General features: G+C 59.1%; 1 long non-coding RNA gene across 2 annotated transcripts; it reads right to left on the reverse strand.

Moving 5' to 3' along the window:
• Positions 1-261: 261 nt before the first annotated feature.
• On the reverse strand, positions 262-6,186 carry LOC132675574 (uncharacterized). Of its 2 annotated transcripts, XR_013550298.2 has the most exons (4): positions 5,591-6,186; positions 5,078-5,494; positions 1,065-3,734; positions 262-445 (listed from the first exon to the last, which is right to left on the reverse strand). It is a non-coding gene; the product is annotated as an uncharacterized LOC132675574 (long non-coding RNA). The 2 variants fall into 2 exon arrangements; XR_013550297.2 differs by having other exon boundaries at positions 5,078-6,186.
• Between the last annotated feature and the right edge of the window lie 649 nt (positions 6,187-6,835).

Genomic DNA, 6,835 nt, shown 5'->3' on the forward strand with positions numbered 1-6,835 from the left:
CCGCTTTCATGAATGGCTCAGCTTCCCAGACAGCCGATTGGCTGAGCCGCCGGGAGCGCGGCCCAATCAGCGGCTGCGGAGCGCCGGAGGCTCCGCGTGGGGCCTCGGTCCCCGCGGGCATGAATGGAGCTGCCCCGGCTGCCGGCTGCCACGGCCACCGCGCCTCCCCCCCCCCCAACCCCCGGCCTCCCCAGCGGACCCCCCTCCCCCAGCGGCGAGAGGAGGAGGAGAGGATTTTTTTTTTTTTTTTTTAATTCCTCAGACTGCTCAGGGTTCTGGTACGATTGTGTCATTCCGAGGCTTGGCCGCCGCTCCTGACAACAGCCCTCGGGCTTCCCTGCCGGGTTGTCGTCCAAGATCTTGTGACAGGGAAAGGGCTTGCGTGGTTAGAAATTCATTTCTTTGCCTAGGATCCGGCCTGACTCCACTTCCAGGGAAAGGCGGGCTGCCAGGGGACAAAGGCAAGGGGTTGGGAGGAGGTGGCACCCTTTTCCCACCGGCGCGAGGGGTTCCTGGCACGTGCAAACCGCTGGGAGCTTCTCCCGCAACCCGGAGGGGCTTGGCCGGCCCCCCACCCCACCCCACCCCTTGGTCCCTGGCCCTGTCCTAGCTGCATATGCTGCGTGCATGTGAGGGCTGGGGCCGTCTGGAGAAGCCAGCCGTTAGGCTGCACTTCCTGTTAAGTAGGAAAACATGTTCTGTTTGCTGATGTTATAAAGAAGGCATGTGTTTACAAACGCTCATTGGGGAGAGCCTGGTGAATGGGCCCACTTCCGGCCTCCCCTTCCCAGAGAACTGATTGTCTGGTTGACGGAGGGGGGGCGGGCGCTCTGAATGGAAAGACCCCCCTTGCCCAGGAAAAGCAGACTCCGCTGAATTCGAAAGTGATACAGGGAACTCTCTCGTAAGGTGGGCTGAGGCCACGTAAGGAGGGCCTTGAGTGCCAGAGCGAGTCCTGGGGAGGTCTGGCAAGTTGGCCAGCCGGAGAGGGGGTGCTTCTTCTTTCTCCAGGGGCTTCTCTGTCGGTCCACCTACCACCTACCCCGTGCCTGGCGGCGGCTCACCATTTCAGGAGCTGCAGCGTTGGAACTATGCAAACGGCTTTCTGGAACTTCTCGGAACTAGCCTCCATTTTTAAAGAAGACAAAATGGGTCCAGAGTAATCTGCAAAGAGCGGGGCACAATTGAAGCGGCAAGCCCGGAGCGTGAACCCTCAAGCTGGAGGTGAAGCATTCCTCCGTTGTTCATGGAAGCACGGGGAACCTCACTGCCACAGAACGGACGTGAGCGTCGAACCACAAAATTCCGGCAGGGCCCTGAGCTTCCAGGCTTGGTGCAGACTCATGGCTGCAGCGACTGGGGTCCTACCTGGTGAGAGATGTGTCTGCTCCCTCATTTCTAGGAGCCAGACTCCAAGTTCCCAGGTGGCTGCACAAGGCCACGGGGGTGGGGAGAGGCGGGGCTGGGCCCGAGGGATTCTTGCGGGTTCTGCATGATAGCGTCTGTTTTCACCTTCTATCGGACAGTTCCTAAACTTTTTAGTCTCCGGGTCCACTTGCATTTTTAAAAGTTTTCAAGGACCCCAAAGCGATTTTGTCGGTATGGGTTTCATCCACGGATATTTACTGCCTTGGAAATTAAAATGGAGGAAAACAACGTAAAACCACAAAAGTATATAAGCACACACTCCGTTAGCCATCAGGTGACGAGGTCATAAATGCACGCCGTCTCTGGGAAACTCCGTTACATGCGCAAGAAAGAATGAGAGGGAAAGAGGCAGCTAACGTCTCAGTGTTACCATGAGAATGATGTTGACCTCTCAGACTTCCCATACACACATTTGGAGAACCGCTGTTTTGGTTTGTAGGGAGAAGTCCCAGGCTGCCTGGCTTCCTTGTGGCTGGGCCTGGCCCTGTGACAGCCTGGCCAGCGGGCTGTGAGCCGGCCTCATGGTGTCTCGGGGGTGCCGTTCATATGGAACACACGAGACTAGAGCGGCCTGGACAAGTGCGGCATGATCGCTCTGTGAGCAAGGGCCACGTCCCGCCTCTGAAAGGAAAGCAGTGACCCCTCCCACAGGCTGGGATATAGTCAAGGACGCAGGTCAACTCAGAGCTTGTAGACCAAGGGCGGCCCTTTAGAGGTCGGGGAGCCCGGGTCACTAGTCCCGTCAGACCTCCCCATTTGTCCTAGATCGCTTACCTGGGTTCCTCTGGGAAAGAGAAACCAACCCCCCGGTTTAAGCTACGGTGTTGGGGACTTTCTTATCACACTAGCCTAATTTGCGTCCCGATCGGTACATCGATCATTTTTACACATCTGGGCCCGAGCCTTGGGCTTTCTGATTTCACGATGTTTGCCAGGTGGATGAGCTTTCTGTCGGTGGGAAACACATCCTTGGGAGGGCTTTGAGCTTGAGCTGGAAGCTCGGGTTGGTGGAACAAGGAGCCACAGCGGGCTCCATTGCATGAAAGTGGCTTTGGGGCTCAGTGGGGAGCCAGGGACCTGGGTGCACCTTTGATTTTTACCCAGGGCTCACTTCCCCCACTCTTTGCTCTCCTCGAGAGGTTTGCGAGAGGCCGAGGAGGGTGGCTTATGGAGGTGAGGCCATAGCCTGAGTGAGAGGCCGTCGCCCAGTTGGACGTTAGGTAGAAGCAATTCCACTTGTCTCTTGGGGCTGAGGGAGACTGGGGGAGCCCGAAGCGGCAGGCCATAGGGTAAGAGATCCAAGGCCTAGTACACGTATACAACCCCCAGACCAGCGGGGTTTGTCTGGCAGATGGATGGCCTTTGTGTTTCTGGGAGAACGGAGTCACCCCACACCAGCACACAGGTTATTTGTGGACACAGAGAATGCTGATGTGGTACTTTTTTTTTTTAAGTTTATTTATCTATTTTGAGAGAGAGAGAGAGAAAGAGGAAAGGAGGGAGGAAGGGGAAGAGAGAGGAAGAGAGAGAACCCCAAGCAGCCTGAGCATTGTCAGTGCAGAGCCCAACTTGGGGCTCCGTCTCAGAAACCAGGAGATCATGACCTGAGCCAAAATCAAGAGTCAGATGCTTAACCAACTGAGCCACCCAGCCGCCCCACTGAGCTGGTACTTTTAAGGGAAATTGCTAGGTATTTACTAGTGTGCAAGTTGGTAAGGGCTCCCAAGAGTTGGTTTTTATAAACAAAAACCAGTATGTCCTATAATGTGCCTTCTAGCGGCCTTCTTGGCAAAGGAGGGCAGGGGAAGGATGGGTGGGATGTGAGGCTTAAGCCTGTCTTAAGCATATCAGAAAATCCTGGGAGGGCCTGTGGGTGCCCAGGATGCCTTTGGCAGAAAGGATCAGACTCTGCTAATGCCCATCTGTATTTTCTTGAAGAGGCTGGGTGGGGTGACCTGAAGGGAGCCTTGAATCTGTAAACAAGCTCATGGAGGGGGGAGTATCCGATCTGAATCCTGAAGGATGGGCAGGACCTGGGCATCTGATCATGATGAGAAAGAGCCATCCAGGTGGTGGGAACGGCAAAATGAGGGCCTGAAGTGGGATTTGGGATCTGCCCCTCACTACTGCCGCTTGGAAACCGAGTATGGTTCTCTCTTTGTCTCACCAGGTTTTTGCTCACCTCTGGGACCGAAGTTCCTGGAAGCTGGGATCAGGTCATACACATCCGGCTGTCCCCGGCAGACTGCAGGACAGCAGACAGCGCTCAGGGGACGGTCCCAGAGCTGCACAAGTCAGACGGGCACCTAGGGAAGAAGGAAGGACCAGGTAAGGAGGTGAGGCATGTCCCAGAAGGGGTGGAGTTGGGTCCCTCTCGATGGAGGAACAAGCTTGCGCCTTTCTGCCCGTGAGAAGCCGGCTGCCTTCCCATTCCTTCTTCAGATGTGACGCGGTACGAGGATGGCCGGCGGGGCGGGGGGGGGGGGTAGGGGGTGGGGGGGAGGAGGGAAGCTTGTGTGAGTTGTGGGCGCCATGCAGCCACTTCACAGGGCGGAGGTTTCTAGAAGAACCTGGCCCGTCATTCTTGAACTCCTCTGATTTTCATTTATTGAGATATTACTGTCCTGAAGGAAGCAGCACTCCTGCTCCTAAGCCTGAACTTCTGGAAAAGAGGGCAGCTGATGGGGGGTGGGGGGGGAAGGGGGGCGGGGAGAAGGGCTCATATGTGTCCTGGGCAGCCGTAACAAATCGTCACACGCTGAGTGACTTAATACGACAGCCGTTTATTGTCTCCGGGAGGTCAAAAGTCCAAGATCAAGGTGTCGGCAAGGTGGGTTCCCTCTGAGGCTGTGCGGGTCCCAGGTCCCTCCCGCAGCTGCTGGTGGCTGCCAGTGACCCTGGGCTTCCTCTGCCGGCCGAGGCACAGCTTCAGCCTCCGCGTCTGTCCTCACGTGGCCGTCTCCGGACGCCCCTCGTCCCCTCTTCCTCTTCTCAGGACACTCGTCGCTGTGGATGTAGGGCCCGCCTGAATCCTGGATGATCTCACCTTGAGATCCTTATGTTAATCACATCTGCAAAGACCTTTTTCCCAAATGAGGTCACGTTCCCAGGTTCCGGGCGGACATACCTTTGCGGAGGGGGGAAGGGAGGAGGCCCCTGTTTGACTGGAAGAGGCAGGGGCACTGCCGGGGACAACTGGAAGGCTTGCCAGAGGAGAGGGTGACGAGCAGGGTCTGGAGGGGAGGCACGCTGCCGGGCGGAAGGGGAGTGGACAGGGACGCTGGCGCCCTGGGAAGATCCTGGGGGCAGCTTGAAATGTCCACCGAGAATGCAGCATGAAATTCAGTTTGTCTGCTTCGCTGTGCTCCTGAAGAGGCGGCCCCGAGGGACACGTGTCTTCCCCGAGTCAGTGCCCGGTCTGCCGGGGCACCGGCGGTGGGTATGGAGGCTGATTTCGTTTGCACGCTTGTCTTTGTCTCCAGGCCCGGCTGCGCTCGGCCTGCCGGGACCTCCCTGGGGCTCCCACGCCCCCCACAGCTCGTCTGTCCCGAGGGCACCCCTCCAGGTCCCAAATACCCGCCCCCTCCCCCCCCCCAGCACCACTGGGCCGTCGGGGCCGCGGGCCGTCCAGACGCTGCCAGGACCTCACCTTGGTTCCGGAGCCAATTTCTGGCGCGTCAGGGAACAAGAGGGGCCTTCAGCTCCTCGCTCTGGAAAGGCTGAGGTTTGCACAGCCGGCCACACCTGCGTTGTCCCGGAGGGGGACGGCCAGCTGACCCCACGCCACACCCGCGTGGACAGCACGGGGATTTCGCAGCACAGGCGCAGTGTTGCATTCGGTGTCCCCAAAGGGACGGGGCGCACAGAGGAGGGGGACTGAGCCCACCCCTGCAAGCTGTCGGCCTTACCCTAGTCCTTGAATCCCTGACTCGGTTTCCCACGGGTGGAACGGGGCCATCTGCCTTCGTGGCGGGGCTGCAGCAGTACCCTTCACTCGAAGCTCTCCCTGGCCCTCTCTGGTCGATCAGGCCGTACATTCTGGGTTGTGCGAGGAAAGGGGGCCCGCCTGGACCCCAGTGTGGGGAAGCGGAGGGACGTGGTATTCAGAGGGAAACAGGCTCCTTCCAGGTGAGGCCCCGCCTCCCACCCTGCATGGCCTCACCTTCAAAGGAAGGCTGTGCGCCTACTCTCGGATCCCAGACCCATCACGAGGGCCACTCTGGGGCCTGTGATAAGAGGCCTGGTTGCTTCCGGCCCCGTCAGGGTTGTTTCACTCTGACTCTGTCTCCTCTCCTCTGAGGCCTCTGCACAAAGCCAGGGTTCCGCTAGCAACAGGCCCTCACGAGACAGGGTGCCGAGAGCACCCACAGTCCTCTGGACAGCTTTGGGGAGCTTGTCACTAATGAAACAGCCGCCCCTGGGGCCCGCCAGGCCGAGCTTGAAACTGGAACAGGATGTCTGGGCTGCAGAGTTCTCTTTCGGTCTCTGTGTCTCTGCGTGTCCCTCCCTCTCCCTCCCTCTCTGCCTCTCTCCCTCTCCCTCTGGCTTTCCGTCTCTCCTCCTGTCTCTGCAAATGTTCCCTTTGCCTCTGAGTGCAGAACAGCCACCGCCAGGCCCTTTGAATGGGGAGCTCTGGGAAGCACGGGCCCCTCCGCAGGGACCTGGGCTGCGGCTTTATTCATTCCCCTGGTTAATTAACAGTGAATGCCATGGCCCTGGGAACCCAGCGGCTGAGGGGCTGGAGGGAAGGGCAGGAGGGCCCGGGGCAAACATAACAAGCCCCCCTCCCTCCCCCCACCGTGGGGGTCAGCAGCATGGGTGGCTTATCACATTCCTGGGATGCCAGGCCTGGAGGGCTGGGCGGCCATTTGTCTACACCTGTTAGCCCCTCTTGGCTGTGAGAACCGCCCCAGGGACTAGGCAGCTCTGGGGCCAAGTCGTGGACTGGTGACACTGCCCACCCCCACCCCCGTGAGGCAGGCGGGTGACTGGATCGAGGGAGGGGTGGGCACTGCCTCCAGAGTCCGGTGCGGCCCTATGGGGCTCATTCAAGTGACGCCCCCCGCCCCCCGCCCCCCTCAGTTTCTTCCCGGGAAGACAGATAACAGTAACATTAGCATTGGAGGGCTAAGGACACCAGGGGCCATAGACTGGGCTACCAGCCCCAGAGATTGGGGGAGGGGGGGGCGCGGGGAGGACGTGTCGGGGGTGCCGAGGCGTGAGGATTGTCGTCTGGGTTTAAAACCCAGAGAGAGGGTCCCGTGGCCCTCAGTCCCACAGCTATGGTGGAAGAACATTCCAGAAAAGCTTCCTGGACTCGACGCGATCCGTGCATCTGTCCGGTTTCGTGGTCCGTCTCCCCCGCCAGAACGTCGGCCTCACCAGGACAGGTGCTTCTGCAATTCCT

This window comes from Panthera onca, chromosome D1 (genome assembly GCF_046562875.1).
Source record: "Panthera onca isolate mPanOnc1 chromosome D1, mPanOnc1 haplotype 2, whole genome shotgun sequence".
NCBI classification, from domain to species: Eukaryota; Metazoa; Chordata; class Mammalia; order Carnivora; family Felidae; genus Panthera; species Panthera onca.